Below are 24,611 nucleotides of genomic sequence, written 5' to 3' on the forward strand. Positions count from 1 at the left end.
TTATTATTAAAAGAAAATAAAAATGACAAAATTAAAACAAATATATACAGCGTAGTTGTGATTGTGGCTCACATCTTCCTCTGATTTTACGTTCAGTAACGGCTTCAACGCCATCTATGAGTCGAGGATATGCTTCCCATCCAATTTTCTTATAAATTGGCAAACAGGGTCTTTTAACGTCAGATTCCCAAGACGAGATTGTATATATATATATTTACTTATCTAAATAGACATGCGTTACTACAGTAGGATCTTTGTAAGGCTGATTCCACCGTCCATATTGATATTCCTCATGTTGAAATTGCCACCATAGTTTAAGAAATTCATTTTGCACGTACCCACTAGAATGCGTATCAAGAACCTCTAGAAAATTATCCAAAGGCTCTTTACTCAGACCATTCTTAATGAATAAAATTTTATCTTCTCTATTCATTGACGTCATTCCAACATTTTTGCATTTCCCATTACAAGTCCACCTTGCACATTTATAACATCCACCTATACGTTTAGCTCTTCGCTTTTTAGCATATGTGCTTTTACCAAATCCTGGCATATGTCTTATTATTATTTCACTTGCTTCCCCAACCAATCGGACTTTTGCTTCAATTATCAAACGGACATCACTCGGTATGCCATATGACATCATCAACCTTAGCCGCTCACATCTAGCTTTATAAATTTTTTTCAACGCATTATCAGGTAAACAAGCAAAATATTGACGAAGATTCATAATACACGCATCCATATTATTATTATTATTATATATATTTCAATTATTTTGGGAAAACTGAAGAAACCGACTTAAACAGTCACGGAGTACCGTTATCCGCCACTTAACCGGGAAATGAACTAGAATCTGCAAAACAAAATGAAAATATCAAACAACTATTGTGGATCATATAAAGGCATAAACTCATCATTAAGAATTTCATTTTCTATAAAAGGCTTAAGTCTTTGCCCATTAACTTTAAACACGTCATTATTTTTAGGATTTTCAATATCAACAGCACCATGAGGATAAAAAAATTTGACTATAAATGGTCCTGACCACCTCGATCTTAGTTTACCTAGAAATAAATGCAAACGAGAATTATAAAGCAAAACTTTTTGTCCAATTTCAAATGACTTTCTCATAATATTTTTATCATGAAAGACTTTAGTTTTATCTTTATAAATCTTTGAATTTTCATATGCATCATTTCTTAATTCTTCAAGTTCATTTATTTGCAATTTTCTTAATTTAGATGCATCATCTAAATTAATATTCAATGCTTTAATTGCCCAATAAGCTTTATGTTCAAGTTCAACCGGTAAATGACAATGCTTACCAAAAACTAACCTATATGGTGACATCCCTAATGATGTTTTGAATGCAGTTCTATATGCCCATAATGCATTAATTAATCTTAAAGACCAATCTTTTCGATTTGGATTAATTGTTTTTTCTAAAATTGTTTTATTTCTCTATTTGCAAGTTCAACTTGACCATTACTTTGAGGATGATATGGGGTAGAAACTTTATGTGTAATGCCATATTTTCTTAATAAAGAAGAAAATGATTTATTTATAAAATGACTTCCCCCATCAATAATTATTGCCCTAGGTATTCCAAATCGACTAAAAATATTTTCTTTTAAAAATTTTATAACAACTTTATGATCATTAGTTCTACATGCAATCGCTTCAATCCATTTTGAAACATAATCAACAGCGACTAAAATGTACGTATATCCAAAATATAATGGAAATGGACCCATAAAATCTATCCCCCAACTATCAAATATTTCAATAATTATGATTGGATTTAAAGGCATCATGTTTCGTTTTGAAATTGATCCCATCTTCTGACAATTTTCACAAGATTTGAAAAATAAATGCGTATCTTTGAATAAAGACGGCCAATAAAATCCACATTGTAAGATTTTTGTAGCTGTTTTATTGGATGAAAAATGACCTCCACATGCTCCAGAATGACAAAATTTAATAACATTACTTACTTCATTGTCGGGTATGCATCATCGAAAAATTTGGTCAGGACAATACTTAAATAAGTAAGGATCATCCCAATAAAATTTTTTAACTTCTATCAAGAATTTATTCTTATCCTGTGAATTCCAATGAGAAGGCATTTTATTTGTCACAAGAAAATTTACAATGTTAGCAAACCATGGCATAATAGTAGCATAAAACAACTGATCATCTGGAAAATTTTCATTTATTGGTATTTCATTATGAGATGATTCAGTCATTATTCTAGATAAATGATCGGCTACAACATTTTCTTTTCCTTTTTTATCTTTAATTATAATATCAAATTCTTGTAACAATAAAATCCACCGTATTAATCTTGGCTTAGCATCTTGTTTATTTGATAAATATTTTATGGCAGAATGATCGGTGTAAACAATAGTAGTAGAACCAATTAAATAAGATCGAAACTTATCTAATGCAAATACTACTGAAAGTAATTCTTTTTCAGTAGTTGAATAATTTATTTGGGCACTATTTAAGGTTCTACTAGCATAATAGATTGCATAAGGTTTTCCTTCTTTTCTTTGTCCTAACACAGCTCCTATAGCATAATCACTTGCATCACACATTAATTCAAATGGTAAAGACCATTCTGGAGGTTGTAAAATAGGTGATGTAATTAAAAGATTAATTATTTTTTTAAAAGCATTTTCACATTTTTGAGTCCATTCGAATTGTGTATCTTTTGTTAAAAGATTTGACATTGGTTTAGATATTATGCTGAAATTTTTTATAAACCATCTATAAAATCCTGCATGAGCCAAAAATGATCGAACTTCTTTGACTGTTTTTGGTGATGTTAAATTAGAAATAACATCAACTTTGGCTTTATCAACTTCAATTCCTTTTTCAGATATCACATGTCCTAAGACAATCCCAGATTTAACCATATAATGACATTTTTCCCAATTTAAAACAAGATTTTTTTCTTCACATCTTTTTAATACTTCTTCTAGATTTTTAAGACAATTTTCAAATGAGTTTCCAAAAACAGTTATATCATCCATAAAAACTTCTACATATTCTTCAATCATATCACTGAAAATACTTAACATGCATCTTTGAAAAGTAGCCGGAGCATTACATAAACCAAATGGCATTCTTTTAAATGCAAAAGTTCCGAAAGGACAAGTAAAAGTAGTTTTTTCTTGATCTTCTAATGATATAGATATTTGATAATACCCCGAATACCCATAAAGAAAACAATAATAAGAATTTCTTGCTACTTTTTCTAGAATTTGATCTAAAAATGGTAGTGGGAAATGATCTTTTCTAGTTGCATCATTTAATTTTCCATAATCAATACACATACGCCAACTAGATGGAATCTTAGTTTGTAATAACTCTCCTTTTTCATTTTTTATAACAGTGATGCCTGACTTTTTAAGTACTACTTGTGTTGGACTTACCCATTTACTATCTGAGATTGGATAGATAATTCCAGCGTCTAATAGCTTTAATACTTCATTCTTAACAACTTCTTTCATATGTGGATTTAACCTTCTTTGCGGTTGTTGATACGTTTTAGCATTTTCTTCCAAGTGAATTTTATGTGTACAAATTAAAGGATTCATACCTTTTATATCTTTCAAAGTCCATCCAATTGCATTTTTATATTTTTTAAGTAATTGAATTAAATCTTCTTCTTGATTTGGTAGAAGAGTGGAAGAAATTACAACAGGAAATGTTTTATTTTGACCAAGAAATACATATTTCAATTCTAATGGTAAAGCTTTTAATTCAAGTTTTGTATTATCATCTTCTTTAAAATTATTTTCAGACTCTAAACTTTCTACTGAAAAAACTTCACATTGTTGATTTAAGTTTTCTTCTTGTATATTTTCTTCCACAATTGTTTGAATTTCATTATCATCTTCATTTTCATTTTCATCAATACTTGGTTGTTTACATAAATTAAACACATTAAGTTCTAGAGTCATATTTCCAAAAGACAATTTCATTATTCCATTTCGACAATTAATTAAAGCATTTGAAGTTGCTAGAAATGGTCGTCCCAATATTACTGGAATTTCATTATGTACTTCTATTGGTTGTGTATCTAAAACAATAAAATCTACAGGATATATGAATTTATCAACTTGAACCAACACATCTTCTACAATACCTCTAGGTATTTTGATTGACCTATCCGCCAGTAAAAGAGTAACAGAATTGGGTTTTAATTCTCCTAAATTAAGTTTTTCATAAACTGAATAAGGAAGTAAATTCACACTTGCTCCCAAATCCAACAAAGCTTTTTTAATTTTATTTTCTCAAATAATACATGAAATTGTTGGACAACCAGGATCTTTTATTTTAAACTAGAATTATTTTAAAGAATAGAACTTACTTGTTCAGCCATGAATGCTTTTTTCTTCACATGCAATTTTCTCTTCACAGTACATAAGTCTTTTAAAAATTTTGCATAAGAAGGTACTTGTTTAATAGCATCTAATAATGGAATATTTATCTTCACTTGTTTAAAAACTTCATAGATATCAGAATCACTTTTTTGTTTTTTATGATTTGTTAATGCATGAGGAAATGGTGGAGGTATATTTGACTTATTTACTATTTCAGATGATTTATCATTCACCATATTATTCTTAAAATTTAAGGTATCATCATTCTCAAAAGTATCAGGATTATCATCCTTACTCTTTGATTTTAAATGATCCTTGTTTTCATTACTATATGGATCATTAACTATTTTACCACTTCTAAGGGTAATAACAGATTTTATTTGATCAATTTTTTCATTTTTTAATTCTTGATTTTGATTTTTAGGATTAGGTTGAGGTTGAGATGGAAATTTTCCTTTTTCATGAATATTAAGTGCAGATGCAAATTTTGCAAGAGTTTCTTTCAAATCACTCATAGATTGACTGTTTTGAATATTGATAGACTCTTGCTTTTGGATAAATGCATGAATTACATCTTCAAAGTTTTTTTTTGGAGGTGTAACATAAGGAATATAACCTTGATGATTTTGGTTATTTTGAAAATATTGTTTTGACGGTTGTGCATTATTATCATTCCTCCAACTAAAATTAGGATGATTTTTCCATCCCGGATTATATGATGGTGAAAAAGGATCTAGTATTGGTTTTTTATAATTGTTAACATAGTTTGCTTGTTCATGGAGACATTCTTTAAATGAAGGTAATGTTGGACAATCTTTTGTAGCATGATCATGTGTATCACATATATGACAAACAATTTCTTGAATACTTTTTAATTGACCACTCTTTTTCATTTCTAATGACTCAATTTTTCTTGCTAAAGATGCAAGTTTAGCTTGAATATCTGTATCATCTTTAAGATTATAGATACCACCCCCATTTGTTGAATTATTGTTTTTAGTTGTTGGTGGTTCTATTGTGCCTATATTATCCCAATTTTGAGCATTTTCTGCTAATGAATCCAAATATTCCATAGCTTCATTTGGGTTTTTATCTTCAAAAGTTCCATTACAAATGAATTCTATCATTTGCCTATCTTTAGGTATTAGACCTTCATAAAAGTGAGAAACTATTCTCCATGTTTCAAAACCATGATGTGGGCATGTATTAAGTAATTCTTTATATCTATCCCAACATTGATAAAACGTTTCTCCTTGTTTTTGAGAAAAAGTTGTAATTTGTCTTTTAAAAGAGTTTGTTCTATGGGAAGGGAAAAACTTTTTGAGAAATTGTTGTTGCATTTCTTCCCATGATCTTATTGAACTTGATCTTAAATTTTGTAGCCATGTTTTAGCTTTATCTTTTAAAGAAAAAGGGAAAAGCTTTAATCGAACTATATCCATGCTACAATTTTGATCATTATAAGTGTTACAAACTTCCTCAAATTCTCTTAGATGTAAATATGGATTTTCAGAATCTAAGCCATGAAAATTTGGTAAAAGTTGAATAATTTGAGGTTTAAAATTGAAAGTAGATGCATCGGGAGGAAAAACTAAACACGATGGGGCACTAGTTCTAATAGGGTTCATATGGTGCCTAAGTGTTCTTAATTGTTCATGTTCTTGATTATTATTATTATTATTGTTATTATTATCATTATCTTGATTATTTGAATTATCATCCATATTTAAATTATTTTCAGATACTCGAATAAGTCTACCACTTTTTTTTCGACTCCAAACACTCATACAAGTAAAAACACACAATACTTATAAATAAAACATAAATAACAAATATAAACTTAATTTATACCTCCCCGGCAACGGCGCCAAAAACTTGCTACTACTTAAATAATAATTCACCCAAGTGTAGGTTGTCTGCAAGTAATATATTTCGTAAGTACGAGATCGATCCACAGAGAGGTTATTTTGAGTTTAAATTTATTAATTTATAGATTACCAAATGCAAGACTGAAGTTTACAAATTATAAATATTGTCAAGGCTTGAGGATTTATTCTTGGTTTATATAATATTGTTTAAGTAAAACAAAAGAAACCACCATAAATAATGGTTCCAAGAAAATTAAACACATACATAATATAATATAGTTCTCACTATAGAAAATACCGAATTAACCGATATTTTATATATGGTACCTATGATTATATTATAACTATATAAATAAATAATTGCATAAAGTAAATGTTAGATTAAATCATTATATTTTATTTAGAACAACCGGCGGAGCCACGCTATTGCCTAAATGAAATATATTGATTTAATAAGTTAATTGCAGTAAAGTAAAAGTTAGTTGCGATAAAGTTAATGTTAGTTGCGGAAAAGTAAAAGTTAGTTGCGAGAAAGTAAAAGTTAGATGCGAAAAATAAAAGTTAGTTGCGATAAAGTAAATGTTAGATTGTTAGATGTTAGTATTAAATCATAATATTTCATTTAAAACAACCGGAAGAGCCACGCTATCGTCTAAATGAAATATTATGATATTATTATATAAATATATATATCTATATATATAATAATAAGTGATGATATATTTATTATATCAAAATTAAACAACAAATCAAGATAACCACTTTAATGGTATCAAGCATTTGATGTAAATTGATAACAACAAATAATTCATTTTTATACCTACAATAAAAATAAGTTAGCTAAATGAAAAGAAATAAAGAAAGAATATACAAAATATAAACAATCTTACTTCACCAAGAATGCATCCTCTTCACCTTGACATAATAGATTTAGCTTGCCATAAGTTTACTTTTGATCAATACTAAAATATCACTCATAGTTGAGAACATGAAAGAAAATATATTGGAACTTAGAACTTTGATACACACTCACACTATATTTTACAATGAAATAGAATGATTCTCAAGCTAGCACAAGGCCTCTATTTATAGGCCAAATGAGAGAAAGGGTCAAAAATTCTATTAATGCCATGTAGTTGTAATAGTATTCTTTGTCTCCTCAACTCCAATTCCGTGTCCCTTCTTTCAATGCCTTGTTCCACGACTTTTATCACCACTTTGACTCTGATTAAGGCCACAAACATGTGGGGAATTTTGTGTAGATGAGTTTGTCCACTTGATTCACCTCATTTGGATAAATATTGAAATAGTTATGAATTTTTTACTAAATGATGGTCATAGTAAAAGTCAATGTGTCCTCCTTTTGATCTTTGCACAATTTGATCATCTTAATGAGCTTTTTAGGCAATCATGTCTTCTGCAAAGTTGTAGATAACTTCTCAAGGATTCCAACCATGTTTGAGTCACCTCCATTTGAATTTTCTAGCTTGAGTTATCATTATTTTACCAACACGTAAAAAAACCTGAAAATAAAACAAATTTAGTAAGACATTTAAATATAAACAAATAATACTAAAATAACATAATTTATAATTTTAATGAAACTTAAAATTTTAAAATACAGGTTTTAACATATAATAAATTATTAATTTTAAGTTTCATCATAGAGCCCCAATTAAAAATAATTATTAGACTAGTGGGCTTGAGTAAAATCAAGCAATGGTTAATTGGTCTCAAATGTGTTTGGGACATTTAAATAAAAGTCCATGGGCTTTGTAATTGTTACAAACCCAAATAGAAAGGCATGCAAGGGAGGTGAAAGGTTGGGAGACAACTTTTTGTATAACCAAGGCTTGGCATGCAACTTTTTTACTTTAACTTTTCCCACAACTGAAAAAATGTCTCTGCTTCTCTCCTAGCATGAAAAAATACTTTACTTTAACTTTTCCCACAAAAATGTCTCTCCTTCTCTCCTAGCATGAAAAAATACTTTACTTTAACTTTTCCCACAACTTTTTTACTTTAACTTTTCCCACAACTGAAAAAATACTATTCATCCTCTCCAATTTTTTTGTTCTTCAATTGTTGAAGAAACACTACACTTCTCAAAGAAAAATGCTCTAATTTTTCTAGTGCAAAATTAGAGTGGTTCTAGCTAGTTGGTGGTGGGCCTAATTTGAAGGAAAGATTCAAGAACAAGGAAAGCTTGTAGATAGTTTCTACCATTGAAGAGCTAAGGTGTTTAGACCTTAGTTGGAGCCATACATCAATCCTTGTGATTGATAGGTACATTTCTTAACACACGATGAATGTCATTTTGTGTTTTATTTTATTTGCTACACACTTTCACTAGGTGGCCGAAATTTCTTGATGAAAATTAAAATTTTTAAACTTCCGTTGCGCTTCCGTTCACCGTAACCGATCCCCTTTCAGAATTACCATTTCCTTGATATTTTGCAATGTGTGATATTTATATGCTTATTCTATTGATTTATAGCAAAGCAAGGGTTAGAGTCTTGGGCAGACATGCCTAGTCTTTGGCAGAACCACCAAGTCACTGGACTTTTGGGTATATATCGATGTGCTTAGGAGTAGATCGACTTCTATTGCAGATATTCGATATAGATTGTGGGGACCCGGGCTCTAACTCAATTCTTTTGGGATTTATTGGATCTTTGCTCGAAAATGTGGGTCAAAATTTTGCTTTTAAAATTAATTCAAATGTATAATTAAAGCATAACATGTCTTTGTATTAAATAAACAACATAACGTACATACATGTCCGCTTTGTACAATCATACACTAGTATTTAAAAGTTTTCAGTACACGTCTAGTACAACAACTAGTAAGCTGCACGCCCGAGATCTCCACGCTATCAACAATCTCTCATCTTCCTCGGGACCCAGATCCTGCCCCACCTGTTGCCATGCACACATACAGACACGACAACAGCCGGATAACTCCGGTGAGAACATATCCTAGTATAAAACATGGATGCATGCAATGTAATAATCATGTACAAAAGCATAGCATATAAGTAACATGAATGCAAATCTAAACATGTAGAAGAATACAAATCTGTATTCAACATTTAAATCTTGACTCGACTCAGTTCTAATCTAGGGATACCGGTGTGAATAAGACGGTCTGTCACCTACCCAACCACTCGGGGTGACGGTACGTCTTATTCCTAGACTTCGGTCAACTCTGTATCGAGGGTCTACACATAGAAAATATCTACTACTATGCGTCGATACACCGAAACGTCTAGTTTTGGCCAATATGCCAATATCTCCTATCTCAGGACTCGAATATAAATCAATAAACAATACATTACAAAATCAAATGTAATAACAATCTAGTATGTGATTTAGGGAAACTCGTATCAAATCTGAATCGAGTTGTACAATCCCGTGACCACATGAATTATACCTTTCGTCGCACAATGTCTGTCGAGATCTTGAAGTCGGAATGTCGAGTCTGACAATAACAACTCTGAAAGGCAATGTAGACATGCAATATCAATTCTCAATTCAATTCAGCACATATACAATTCAATACTCGGTTTTGATACAATTCGACAGCATAACAGCGTAATCTCGCGATACCGATAACTCAATAACACTAAGCTCAATATCAACCATTCATAACCTTATCAAAACACAATATCACACTAAATTCATTCCATCTCAATTCAATAATTATGCTGGAAAATGAAACAACATCATACGGTGTCTGAAATTCAATCCGGTAGCGAATATACCATGCTCACGGTATCAATAATACATATTCTAACTCATATCTGAATTCTTCCAACACATAAATATCGAAACATGCTGAAAATAACTGAAACTTACATCCTTAGCTAGCTCTTGTTGCAAGGATCATAAATCCGGACTCGGAATTAAAATCGGATGGCTAGTTGTTGCATAATCTTTGTTGCTAGTCTAAATTCTTGAAGGGATTTCCATGGAGCTCTCGGTTCTGCTGATGGAGGTTTTTAAAAATGAAGACTCAGCATACTACATATATATATACCCTGCCATGTGTCAACTTTAAAATCAAAGGTGGCAGTTCGCATGCAACACCGCGGGTGCGGTGGCTCAAGAGCGCGGGTGCGCTGTGCTCACGGCGAGTTCATCTAAAAATGCAGCACCTAGACCGCGGGTGCGGTCCCTGCATGACCGCGGGTGCGGTCTCACCACCGCGGGTGCCGTCTTGCTCGCACCGCGGGTGCAATCTTGCTTCGCACAAATCCACTAATTTCCTCTCAATGCACCGCGGGCGTGGTCCTTCCTGTACCGCGGGTGCGGTGTGGCTTCGGCCAAGCTTCACAATTCTGATTTAAATGTCATGCATTCTTACCTTTACAAGTCTAACATCAATGCCAGTTGATAATTCTCGAGCCTTACATTTCTCCCCCTCTTAAAGAGGAGTTCGTCCTCGAACTCGTACGCAAATAATCATGCAAGTATACCCAAAACAGTATAATCAAAATTGAAAGGAAGACTCACATCATATGAATAACTCGGGATGTTTCTGTCTCATATCAGACTCTGTCTCCCAAGTTGCTTCCTCGATGCCATGACGACTCCACTGAACCTTCACAAGCGGAATGGTCTTGGTTCTAAGCTGTTTCTCCTTCCGATCAAGAATCTGTATCGGTCTTTCAACATAGCTCAGAGTCTGATCCAGCTCGACTTCGTCAGGCTGAATGACATGAGAATCATCTGGCATATATCTGCGTAACATTGATACATGAAAAACGTCATGTATACCGGACAGTGAAGGAGGAAGAGCAAGTCTGTATGCTCGATCGCCAATCTTCTCAAGAATTTCATGCGGACCGACATATCTAGGAGACAACTTCCATTTCTTGCCAAATCTGACAACGCCTCTGAAAGGTGAAATCTTCAAAAATACTCTGTCTCCCTGTTCAAATATCAACGGTCTGCGTCTGATATTGGCGTATTTCGCCTGCCTATCCTGTGCCGTCTTCATTCGTTTCTGAATGATCTTCACTTTTTCAGTCATCTCACGAATCATATCAGGCCCCAACTCTGGTACCTCAGAAATATCATCCGAGTACAACGGAGATCTGAACTTCTTTCCGTATAAAGCTTCGAACGGTGCCATCTCAATGCTAGTCTGATAGCTGTTGTTGTATGAAAACTCACACAACGGCAATGAATCTTGCCAACAAGTACCAAAGTCCAGTACTACAGCTCTCAGCATGTCCTCTAAAGTCTGGATAGTCCGCTCTGACTGTCCGTCCGTCTGAGGATGATAAGCAGTGCTCAGGTGTAAAGTCGTACCCAAAGCCTGCTGCAAGCTGTGCCAAAAGTGAGAAGTAAATCGTGGATCACGATCTGATACTATCGACTTCGGCACACCGTGCAATCTGACAACCTCTCTGATATACAACTCTGCCATCTGATCGTGTCGATAGGTCATTCTGTACGGAATAAAGCACGCTGATTTGGTCAGTCTGTCTATCACAACCCAAATTGCGTCACAGCCTTGCAAAGATCGAGGTAACTTCGTCACGAAATCCATGGAAATGTGATCCCATTTCCATTCAGGAATAGACAAACTCTGGAGGAACCCTCCGGGCTTCTTTCTTTCTGTCTTCACCTGTTGGCAATTCAAACATTTAGACACAAATTCTGCAATATCGGTCTTCATTTGCTTCCACCAGAATTGTGTCTTCAAGTAATTGTACATCTTCCTGCCACCAGGATGAATGCTGAACCGACTACAGTGTGCCTCTGACATGATCTGTCGTCTCAATTCTGAAACTTCTGGCACTACTAGACGGTTATTCACATACAGAACAAAATCTCTAACCTGATACTCTGATATATGACCAGCTCTGACCATATCAATTGGTTTCTGAATACTCGGATCAGTTTTCTGCACTTCTTTGATCCTCAAAATCAAATCTGGCTCAATCTGAATTGCAGCAAGTCGCAACGGTCTACTCTCTGTATCAAATGTCAATCCAGACAAACAACAATCCTCTATTAAATTCGATACACCTACTGTCGACAAGGAAAGAGCACATACCTTTCGACTCAAGGCGTCTGCCGCTGCATTCGACTTCCCTGGATAGTACTTGATCTCGCAATCAAAATCTTTCAGCAGATCAAGCCATCGTCGCTGCCTCATGTTCAACTCTGACTGAGAAAAGAGGTACTTCAGGCTCTTATGATCGGAATAGATCTCAAATTTCTCGCCATACAGATAATGGTGCCAGATCTTGAGTGCAAAGACAATCGCCGTCAATTCAAGATCATGAATTGGATAACGAGTCTCGTGCGGCTTCAGCTGTCTAGAGGCGTACGCTATCACGTGCCCTCGCTGCATAAGAACACATCCCAATCCTCTGTGAGATGCGTCACAATATACAACGAACTCACCTGTACATGAAGGAATCGTCAAGACAGGCGCACTAGTCAGCCTCTTCTTCAGCTCTACAAAACTAGCTTCACAATCTTCAGACCATACAAATGGCATATTCTTCTGTGTCAACTGGGTGATAGGTTTCGCTATACTGGAGAAATCTCGGATAAAACGACGATAATACCCGGCTAGACCCATGAAACTGCGTATCTCAGGCACAGAAGTCGGTCTCGGCCAACTGATCACAGCCTCAACTTTACTCGGATCTACCGCAATACCCTCTCCAGATATAATATGCCCCAAAAAGACAACCTGTTTCAGCCAGAATTCGCACTTGGAAAATTTAGCATACAACTGCACATTTCTCAAGGTCTGCAATACAATCCTCAGATGCTCTGCATGTTCCATCAGACTTTTCGAATATACCAAGATATCATCAATGAACACAATCACAAAATCATCTAAATATCTCTGAAAAATGCGGTTCATCAAACTCATAAACACCGCAGGTGCATTCGTTAAACCAAAAGGCAAAACGATAAACTCGTAGTGCCCATACCTGGTCCGGAATGCAGTCTTCGAATATCAACATCTCTAACTCTGAGCTGATGATACCCTGATCTCAAATCAATCTTCGAGTATACAGAAGATCCCTGTAACTGATCAAACAGATCATCGATGCGAGGCAACGGATACTTGTTCTTCACTGTCGCCTTGTTCAACTGTCGGTAATCAATACCCAGTCGCATCTAACCATCTTTCTTTCTAACAAAAAGCACCGGAGCACCCCAAGGAGATACACTGGGTCTGATATATCCCTTGGACAGAAGATCTTCCATGTAGTGACCCGTTCCAGAATCACCTACTAATCAGAACTTAAGCATGCAAAATTAACATTTAAAACTGAATCAGGTAAACAGCGGAAAAACAGTAATACAACCCAATCGAATCTGTAAGTACAAAATACTTAAACAACCAGATCGAACTAAATACCAAGATCAAATACCAACAACTACAGGTCAACCTCTGCCAGCTCCCTGTCCACTCCCTCCTGGACCGTCCAACCTGAGACCTGCCCCATCGAATAGGGTGTCCAAAACAGAGATAAACCGAGGACGTGAGCATAAAACGCTCAGCACCGAAAGCATGAGTATACAAGACTATGACATGCATGTATGCAAAATGTACTGGATACCACGATCTGGGTATATCGAAATACTGCTCAGGTAAATGACGTCAAGGTATGTAGCACTCTGCGCCGTCGAACCAGGAGGTGGCTCCCATAACAAAATAAACCTGTGGATATACCGGTGACCTGACCACCGTCGGCCAACGGGGTCCAACCATCCACAACAAACGAGGGCTGAGCACCCTCTCAACAGGCTATCTCAAAAATAGTCAGGCTCAACATGATTATGCAAATGCCGCATAATAAACCATGCATCATATGACAGATAATAATGCAACATATAAACATGCAACACATAGCAAAGTATACTCAATCCTGCTATCTCGGATAGTACTTTCGTACCTCAAACCAGTAGATCCTAGCAATCAGTCCTAGAATCAAGTCTGCGTCCGTAGTCAGCCCACTGATGCCGCTAGCTCCCAACTAGAGCACAGCTCCGCTACAAAACCAGTAGCTCCCCGCTAGTGCCTAAACCTCGGGAAAAGACTAGAAACCCATCAGAAATGACTAAAACGCTCTGGAACACTCGGAATTGGCGAGTAACAAATGAAGCCTCGCGCCTCTATTTATAGACAACGATCGGACGATCCGATCCACTTCGGACGATCCGATCCACTGTACACTTCGGACCTTCCGAACCCTTATCGGACGATCCGAACCCTGCATGTCTTCCACGTGTCCAGACACCTGTCTTCGGACGATCCGAACCCTAATCGGACGATCCGAACTCTGCATGTCTTCCACGTGTCCAGCCACCTGTCTTCGGACGATTCGAACCCTCTTCGGACGATCCGAACCCGCTTCGGACGATTCAAACTCTGTTCGGTCCTTCCGATCCCACCGAAATATAATTAATCCAATAATTAACTCAAATTAGGCATCGGGATACTACATTCCAACTGCGCTTTCAATTCTTTCAGCTCTATCGGTGCCATCCTATACGGAGCTCTCGAGATAGGAACAGAACCAGGCATAAGATCTATGCTAAAATCAACCTCCCGAATCGGAGGCAACCCGGAAATCTCATCTGGGAACACATCTGCAAACTCGCAAACCACTGGCAGATCTGCCAATGCTGGGCTCGACTTCAGTAGGTCTACTGAATATACGAGAAAGCCCTCTGCTCCTCTCTGAAGCAATCTACTCATAGTCAGAGCAGATACTAAGGGAATCCGAGATCTGGAACCCTTGCCATAGAATTTCCACTCATCTGTCATTTCGGGTCTGAATCTGACAATCTTGTGGAAACAATCTACAGTGGCCCTGTACTTGGTCAACATGTCTATACCAACTATACAATCAAAATCAGCTAAACCAAGTACTACACAATCAAGATCGATCTCATGCCCCTCAAACTGAAGCATACAGTGTCTAACAGTAGTCACATATATCAAACCACTTCTCAACGGAGAAGCTATAGACACTACCGTCGACATCGACTCAACAGGCAATGAATGTCTCAATGCAAAATGTTCAGAGATGAATGTATGTGATGCACCTGTGTCTATCAACACATATGCAGGATAACCACAAAGGAAACAGTTACCTGCAATGACGTCATCTGGTGCCTCCTGCGCCTGCTCCTCTGTCAGCGCAAACACCCTTGCCTGCTGTCTCGGAGGTTGACTCACTGTCTGACTACCTCCTTGGTCTCTGCTGGGTCTGTGTGGATGGTGGCTGAAAGGAGTGTACAGAGGATGCCTGTCTCTCCATCTGTGGCACTGGTGCTAATGACCCTGTGCTCTGGAATCGTTGTGCACCTCTCTGGGGACAAACTCTGGCGAAGTGTCCCTGTTGCCTACAGATGTTGCAACGTCCCATAACTCCTAGACACTGCTCCGTGGCATGTCGCCCTCCGCACGAACTGCAATACACGCCACTGTAATCTGACCCTTGACCTCTCTGTCGAGATCCACTCGAACTCGATGAACTGCTCCCGGATTTCTTAAATTGCTTGCCCTTAGCCTTCAGAAATTCCTTCTTGCCACTACCACTAGATCCACTATCGAAAGGAGGAGGAGGTGGTGGAAACTGAGTGGTAGGCTGTGGCGGTCTCTGCCCCTGAACACCGTAAGAAGCGCCTCGCTGCCTGATCAAGCCAGCCTCTGCTCCCTTGGCTCTGTTCAGTGCCTCTGAAAAAGTATTAGGCCGTCCCGTGTTCACCAAAGTAAAGACATCCAGATTCAACCCGTTGATGAACTGATCGGCCACTGCCACGTCGTTCCCTGCTACATGAGGTGCAAATCGTAGCAATGCAGAAAATTTAGCCACATACTCCTCGATGTTCCACTGTCCCTGCTTCAAATTCGCAAATTCAGCTCCTTTGTCTTTTCGGTAGGAAACGGGGAAGAAGCGCTGATAAAACTCATCTTTGAAGACTTTCCATGTGACATCAATGCCTCGGTGCTCCAAGGCTCTCTTCGTAGTCAACCACCAACTCTTGGCAACCTCTTGCATCTGATGCCCTATCAATTTCACACGTCGCTCATCAGTATACGCCAAAGACTCAAACAACATCTCGATATCATCAAGCCAACTCTCGCACTCTACTGCACTCTCTGTGCCCTTCAGGGTAGGCGGATGGAAAGACTGAAATCTTTTCAATAAGGTCTCCATCGGCGTAGCGGTAACATCCATCTGTGCACCGGATGTACTACCCTGCTCTGGCTGTGGTATACGTCTAGGCGGCATAAATCTGATTATCAAACTGATTAGTACATAATCAATATCAAAGGTGGCAGTTCGCATGCAACACCGCGGGTGCGGTGGCTCAAGAGCGCGGGTGTGCTGTGCTCACGGCGAGTTCATCTAAAAATGCAGCACCTAGACCGCGGGTGCGGTCCCTGCATGACCGCGGGTGCGGTCTCACCACCGCGGGTGCCATCTTGCTCGCACCGCGGGTGCGGTCTTGCTTCGCACAAATCCACTAATTTCCTCTCAATGCACCGCGGGTGTGGTCCTTCCTGTACCGCGGGTGCGGTGTGGCTTCGGCCAAGCTTCACAATTCTGATTTAAATGTCATGCATTCTTACCTTTACAAGTCTAACATCAATGCCAGTTGATAATTCTCGAGCCTTACATAGATAGCCAAAGTTTGGGAATAAGGACGTACCACCATCTGGCTAGGGAAAGTAGGTGGGAGAAAGTTGCGTTCTTATTCAACCGGGATCCATAGATTAGAGTCTGAGATGACGAGTCACGAGTTGATTTACAATGTTATATCATTTCATGCTTTCAGATTTTGATACATGTTATTGATATATGTTTCATGCTTTTATATATGCTTGTTTACATTGTTTATACTGGAATTATGTTCTCACCAGAGTTATACGACTGTTGTCTTGTTTGTAAGTGTGCATGACAACAGATGGGGCTGGATCAGGAACATGAAGAGGATGAGAGATTCAGAATTAGCGTGGAGATCCGGACTTAGAGTAGATTGGTTTTCAGTACTTGATCTAGCGACTGAACTTTAGTTGAGATAAATAAATGTTGTACAAGACTTGTACCTTTATTTTGATATGTATATCAGATCGAATACTATAATAGCCAAGCCTGGTAAACGGTATGGTTTAAGATTTCGTATGATTATTGACTATTTAGTTGAGTTTAAGTATAGTTTTGATGTTAAGAGTTGTGTTATGGGTTATAGTATTGGTTGTTATAATTGTTTTGTGGTGTTGTTAATATTAGTTGTTGTGTAGTTGTATCGTATCAGCGTTGCGATTCGATCTTTGTTGCGTAGAGCTGGTTTTTGACTTCATAGGTGACCGCACCCGCGGTCTCGTGCTTCAGAAATTCGGTTGTTTTCCAGTAGCCTCAGCACACCCGCGGTGCAAGGTGTAGCTCACCTGTGGTGTTAAGTCAGAGATTGCATGCAATTAGTTGATCAACGACCATATGCTTATATCCCTCAGAGTTATCGATTTATATTGATGGGATATAGGTATAGAGACAAAGATACTATATAGATATCAATCCAACAGAGAAAAGAGAAATACCATCTTATTGTTATATTATGCTATGTTATTCATGTTTTAAGAGTTGATGGTATTTAATGATTTCAAAGCCATGTTTTACAGAGTATGATATATATCCATTGTTATGTAAGAATTCCACTTGCTGAGTTTTATACTCATTTCAGTTATTTAATGTGATGCAGATAAGAGCGACGGGCCGGGACGTTGATTGTGGGCCGGAGTCATATGCATATAGAAGAGATGGAAGGAAGAATATCTTTTGCTAGCATTTTTGGACATGATCACAAGAATGATATTTTGCTTTTTGTTGTATCATTTTATTGATCATTTGTATACTTTTGATTATATATGAAATGTATTTTGACTCCTTCCTCCATTTTTAAAAAAAAAATTATGTCCCACACTACTTAATTGTTATATTTATTCTTAATAATGATTAAAAAGATGAATGAGGTTCAGGTCCCCACACCGGAGGTGTACTAATTAATGAACCCCTGAACCTACTTTCTTTTCAGACAAAATCAACCAAGCCTAAGCGGTCACGAAAATATCCAAAGGCCACCTTTGGATTCTTAAGTAGGGGGCGAGGAGGAGCACGTAGGAATGCCAACCACTACATTAGCCACTAGTGGCTCAGAAAAAAGCAATTGCGCGCTAGTCTAGCTAGCTAACATTTTTCAGCTGGCTGTTATGTTAGTTGTAGCATAGCACTCCTTCCCTCCTTCTCTCACTTCGGAAAGATTTAGCAGTATTTTTGATGACCTGGCCGAGAGAGTACGAAACATCGGTGTAAAAGATTGAGTTGGATCTGTGAGGTTGGTTATAGTTAGGCCTGGTTGGAAGGTGTTCTTGCCTCTATCATTAGCTTGGGTAGTTGTCGTTTCTGGTGTTTTAGTCACCTTTCAATGGCTCCCTTAATTAGGTGCGAGGATGATGCGAACACGGATGGTCAAGTCCCAAGGAAAGCATGGGACCCTTTAGAGTTGCCGAAGGGACCAATCACGAGGGGACGACTGAAGAGATTCAAGGAAGCGTTGCAGTGGATTATGAGCAAGGAAGAATGACTTACAAGCGAGGTGCAAATAGCTGGAGGGTTCGTGATGCATGGGAGTAAGTTTGGAAGCCAAAGGAACATTATTCAAGTGATAAATGAAGAGGAGTCCAAAAGCATCGGCGCCCGAGCGGTGAAAGATTACCGCCCGAGCGCCACACCTACTGTCCGAGGTGAAAAATTCCAGAAAGCCTCGCGCCCGAGCGGTCATAAACTACAGCTCGAGCGCGAATAGTACAGAACCTCGGCGCTCGAGCGGCAATATCCTACCACCCGAGCGCGAGCCAGTTGCAGGAAATATTGACTTTCCTAGTTAGAGTTTTAATTATTTTGGCAACTAGATTTTTGTTATCTTTTTTATATGTAAGGATATTTTCACGAAATTTTGACACACTTTTTCAGATTTATTATTGATTTTTATCAAAGTTTAGAGTTTTTCTCTCAAACATTCAAAGCTTCGCTTTGTTATTCAAAAATCAAACTTATCAAGATTCGTCTTGTGGTGTTTGTCGATCGTGCTTGTGCGGATTGTCTTAGACTTGTTCTTTGAAGGTTCGTTGAGTTTTTGATTGTTTATTCCGTGATTATTTATTGCTAGACTTTTCATAGTTTAGAGGTGAAAATCACAACACACACCCTTGATTCAAAATATCGGGACAACAACGATTTTTTTTCGTTATTGAATTGAGGGCGCAATTTGATTTTTAATCGTGTTTTCTATTCGTTCGTACGAAGATTCACATCAGAGGAATTTCCTTATTGAGTAATGGGATGGGAGGGCCTATCAGACTATTGCATCGTCTGATTCCATTTTTCCAAACAACCTGAAATGCAAACAAGGAAAGGGCTGAAATCTCGATATCTGATACAAGAAAAAACCTTACCTTAGCAGTGAGAAAGATAGCATAGTTGTAGATAGGGGCAGGGCCCCAGATGAATTAAAGTTATATATTATAATAACGAAAGAAAGAGCTTTGATTGATTGCTTGCGACAGCTTATCGATGCTCGTTAGCGATGAATATGAATTCGAAAAATTATCCGCTACCTCGAACACCTCACAGGAAAGAGGAGTGGCCTTCAAAAGAATCTATCCAAGCATATATATGATATGACAAATCCTGAGCATAGTATCCTTCCCGAATATGGGATATGCAGCTTTCCTATGTTTTGCATCCACGACAAGAGAATAATCGCCAGCAATCATAACATATCGAGAGGGCAGCACATAGAGAGAATCCTTCAAGTAGCAAAGTAAGTATCAGTACCGGCTTGACCCGGAGTACCTATAGCTGCTCCATCATAATGGATAACAAACAAGTATTAATAAGGAAATGACCATGATGGAAATGAGTGATTTTCTATTGACGAGAGATCTATGACAAAAATTTTAGCATCTTCAGGTCGACGGGGCATCGCCTTACTAACGAGCCGAAAAAGTCTAATTCACTCAATTAACTCAGCTCGGATTTGCATCACACACAACGCTTATTATAAAACCGTCGGCGTTGTTATGCCCTGAATCAGCTTCTACATTCCCAATAAAGTTATGCCAAAGGACGAGTTTCCTATGAACTTAGGAAAACCTAACAAGATTATAAGCCCATGCTAGGAAAATGTGCACCATAAAGTCACCTTTACAATTATGAATTTCAAACCATTCGTCAAAGAGATTCAACAATACGCCAGGGCCTTGAAGCACGCCAAAAATGAATGCAATTGAACACCGATTCACCTTCATTCTAACATAGCGAGCACGTCGACACCAGAGCTGAATCTTTCTCACTTGCAAGGATGTATCTAAAAGAACTCGGTTGATTAGCGCAAACCACAGAAAAAAGAGTTCTTTTTGGGGAGATTTCCCATCCCATACTCCAGATTTGACTTCCTCCTTATCAAACACAAGAAAGCATTCCAGGCTATTCCTCCTGAACTAGATCTAGAATCTGTGAAGGATGTCATGAGAGATAGGCTTCTTGTGCATCGCCTGGGTCAAAGGCATGCAACTGTTACAGAAGACGAAATAAACAGAATTGTTAATCTAAAGGGACAAATTATTGATAGAATGTCTCAATTGGATATCACTCCGTTCTGGAATCAACACAAAAACACAATAATCCTGGATTTTTTAAGGCCTCCCGAGGAAGCGAATTCAAGATCTCAACTTTGGAGGCTGAATTGCAAGATTTGTTTGGTGAGAATGCCACGATATTCTCAATATATAAAGAGCTTGTGTGGGCTATAAAGTATTTCCATATCGACAAACCATTTCGCGCTCCTCGAGGTTGAGAATTCAAAAAAAAAGTATCAATTTATGAATACCATAACTTAAACTTTCCTTCCGTACTACGCGAGGGGACCCCCTGTCCTAGAAGAACTATGATCAAACTCAAGCCTCAGAGTCTAAAGAGGAACCCCTTTAGCCCGAGAAAAGGGGGATTAACAAATGGTGGGCCACAAAGTTTCTTCGTCCTTCTTGACTCTCCTGACAAGCTACAAGGCGGATAAAGTGGGAACACTAGTCATCACATTAAGACTTGAAATCATGCCTGGTCTTCCAAAGACATTTATTAGCTTAAAGCTCTATTGCGAATTAGCCGTTCTCTACTTACATCAACCCGTGAAGCTATCATTAAAGCTAACTATACATTACATAGAGAATCCAACCTCCATCAAAATGGAGGGTTGAGTGGAGTCCTTTTTCTTGACCTTGTGATCGGGCCTCAAGATACGATCCATTTAAATGTGGTAGATATCGAGGCATCATTCACTTTCTTATTTTGAATACTTTTGCCCCATTCAGAAGGGCTATTAGTGTTAGAGTAGGTGCACATCGAGCCAAGTGTTGGTCGAGGGTTCACAATGAAACTCTATGTATAAACAGTCTTTATTTTAATAATATTTGAAATTATTGTTTTGGAACTTCTTTATCTGTATACCCATGCTAGTTGCATAGATAAAGTCCTTGAATATACAAATAGTAGAAAGAATATAAGATGCTCATATGATGAGTATCATGAAACTCATATTTGGAATACTGTATATTCTAAAGAGTTCCTAGTCGATTCAGCCGCCGCTAAGAAGGATATAGGCCGCTCGAGTTCGAGACTAGTATCTGCGATTTGAGTACCATATTTCATTGGTAGGGGACATTGTGATTTCCAAACATGCAGATAGGTGCTCCTTGTAGAGTGCAGTGAACAACCCTCTATAAAGGAATTTCCAAGTGATTCTCACTTATCGAGTGGAAACGTCCTAATTTATGGTTGTACACCATTAGTCGTTCTGACCCAAGACAACATTGAGACTCTATGTGCTAGCATTGCACTTTGACTTGTTTACCGACTCTCATGGGGTCATCAGGTGGCAAGGTTGGGTGTTTTGTCGAAACATATATGAGTCGTACATTGTAGTAAGGGATTCACCGCTTACCTTCGGGTATGGATATCCTATGTGATTTCATGTGTATGTAGTTTTAAATCTCTGATCAGATTATGGTGGTAATTAAGAAAGGGGTTTCTTAGATTACACCATCGATGCAACTACGACATGACACATAGTATCGATTCATTGACAACTCTCGATATACCAATGGTTGTCGAATCGGTCGGGATATATGAGTTAAGGGGACTGTACTATGCGTGATATGAGTCTTTGTACGAATGAATAACATGTTAGAGTAGGTGCACGTCGAGCCAAGTGTTGGCCGACTGTTTACAATGAAACTCTTTGTATAAACGATCTTTATTTTAATAATATTTGAATTTATTAATTTGGCGCATCTTTATCTTTATACCCATGCTAGTTGCATAGATAAAGTCCTTGAATATACAAATAGTAGAAAGAATATGAGATGCTCATATGATGAGTATCATGAAACTCATATTTGGAATACTGTATATTCTAAACCGTTCCTAGTCGATTCAGCCGCCACTAAGAAGGATAAAGGCCGCTCGAGTTAGAGACTAGTATCTGCGATGTGAGTACCATGTTTCATTGGTAGGGGACATTGTGATGTCCGAGCATGCAGATAGGTGCTCCTGGTAGAGTGCACTGAACAACCCTCTATAAAGGACTTTCCAAGTGGTTCTCACTTATCGAGTGGAAAAGTCCTAGTTTATGGTTGTACACCATTAGTCCTTATGACCCGGGACAACATTGAGACTCTATGTGCTAGCGTTTCACTTTGACTTGTTTACCGACTCTTATGGGGTCATCAGGTGGCAAGATTGGGTGTTACAGCGAAACATATAGGAGTCGATGCATTGTAGCCGGGGATTCACCGCTTACCTACGGGTATGGTTATCCTATGTGTTTTTCATGTATGTGTGGGTTGAATTCTCTGATCAGAGTATGGTGGTAATTATGAAAGGGGTTTCATAGATTACACCATTGATGCAACTACGACATGACACATAGTATCGATTCATTGACAACTCTCGATAAACCAATGGTTATCGAATCGGTCGGGATATATGAGTTGAAGGGACCGTACTGTACGCTAACCATAATTGAATGGTTCTTGCAGGCACTATCATGTGATACCTAGGGAATCACGTAAGCGATGCTGCTAGGCGTTTAACGTGATTGGTTGGGTACAATCAGACTTGAGTTCTGACGTTCTTACTATCAAGGAGTTGATAAGTAAGAATGGAGCAATTGGGGTATGTTCGAATAAGGACATGTTTAGTCCGAATCACATAGAGATGTGAACCCACGGCTAGTTGTATCAATGAACCATTGAGGGCCACACAAGTACTTGCATTGTAAATCCCGATGAGAAGTAAAATAGTTCAATGTGTTGAACGGCTTATAAATGTGTTTATAAGCGTAAAGAAAAAAAAAATAGAAGTATGACTTCTATGAGATAAATATAAATTTTAATTTATGGAAGTGTTCCTAAGATTAAAATTTGGCCAAGTAAATAATGTAGTTGAAAATTGTGATTTTCATAAACATTATTGGGGACTAAATTAAATTAATTCAAGTGTTGAATTAATTAAACACTAGTGGACCTAGTAGAGTCCAAATAATTAAAAAATAATTAAAGTGTTGTATTAATAATATTGAGTCTTGTAGAGCTCAATTAAAATAATTATTTCACTAGTGGGACTTGAATAAATTCAAGTAGTATTTAATTAATCTCAAATGTGTTTGAGATAATTAAAATTTAGTCCATGGTTTTTAATGTGTTAAAAACCATATAATATATGTGAGACATGCTAGGGTTTGCATTCTTGGGAGGTGAAGAGACTTTGAATACTTTTTAAAAAATAATACATGGCATGGGGATCAACTTTTTCACTTTTCCCACACCCAAGTCTAGACTTCACTCCCTCATTCCACACTTCACTTGGCCGAAATTTTCCTTCCCTTTTCTCTCAAATTTTTCTTCATTGTGTTCTTCAATTTGTTGGAGAAACAAAAATCTTTTCATTGAAAAATCCTCAAGTTTTTCTAGTGCAAAACTTGAGGGGATTTACCTTGTTAAGTGGTGGGCCTAATTCTTGAAGGGGAAGGAAGCTTGTAGACTTGTCTTGCCAAAGAAGAGCTTAGTTGCTAGTCAACTAAGTTGGAGCCATCATCAACTTTTTAAAGTTGATAGGTAAATCACTTGAACATCATATGAATGTATGTTTATTTTTGTAAATATTGCACATAAACTTCAAGGTGGCCGAAAATTCTTGATGAAATTTAAATATTTTTGACTTCCGTTGCGCTTCCGGCCA

The 24,611-nt window shown here is 37.4% G+C and overlaps 1 long non-coding RNA gene and 1 other non-coding gene across 2 annotated transcripts; one reads left to right on the forward strand and one right to left on the reverse strand.

Moving 5' to 3' along the window:
* Positions 1–564: 564 nt before the first annotated feature.
* On the reverse strand, positions 565–7,231 carry LOC140812034 (uncharacterized). Its single transcript, XR_012113592.1, has 3 exons — positions 7,153–7,231; positions 6,246–6,310; positions 565–856 (listed from the first exon to the last, which is right to left on the reverse strand). It is a non-coding gene; the product is annotated as an uncharacterized lncRNA (long non-coding RNA).
* Positions 5,580–5,690, forward strand: LOC140815093 (small nucleolar RNA R71). The gene has a single exon (XR_012114256.1). It is a non-coding gene; the product is annotated as a small nucleolar RNA R71 (small nucleolar RNA).
* Positions 7,232–24,611: the final 17,380 nt, after the last annotated feature.

The sequence above is a fragment of the Primulina eburnea genome, chromosome 1, assembly GCF_022965805.1.
Source record: "Primulina eburnea isolate SZY01 chromosome 1, ASM2296580v1, whole genome shotgun sequence".
Taxonomy (NCBI): domain Eukaryota; kingdom Viridiplantae; phylum Streptophyta; class Magnoliopsida; order Lamiales; family Gesneriaceae; genus Primulina; species Primulina eburnea.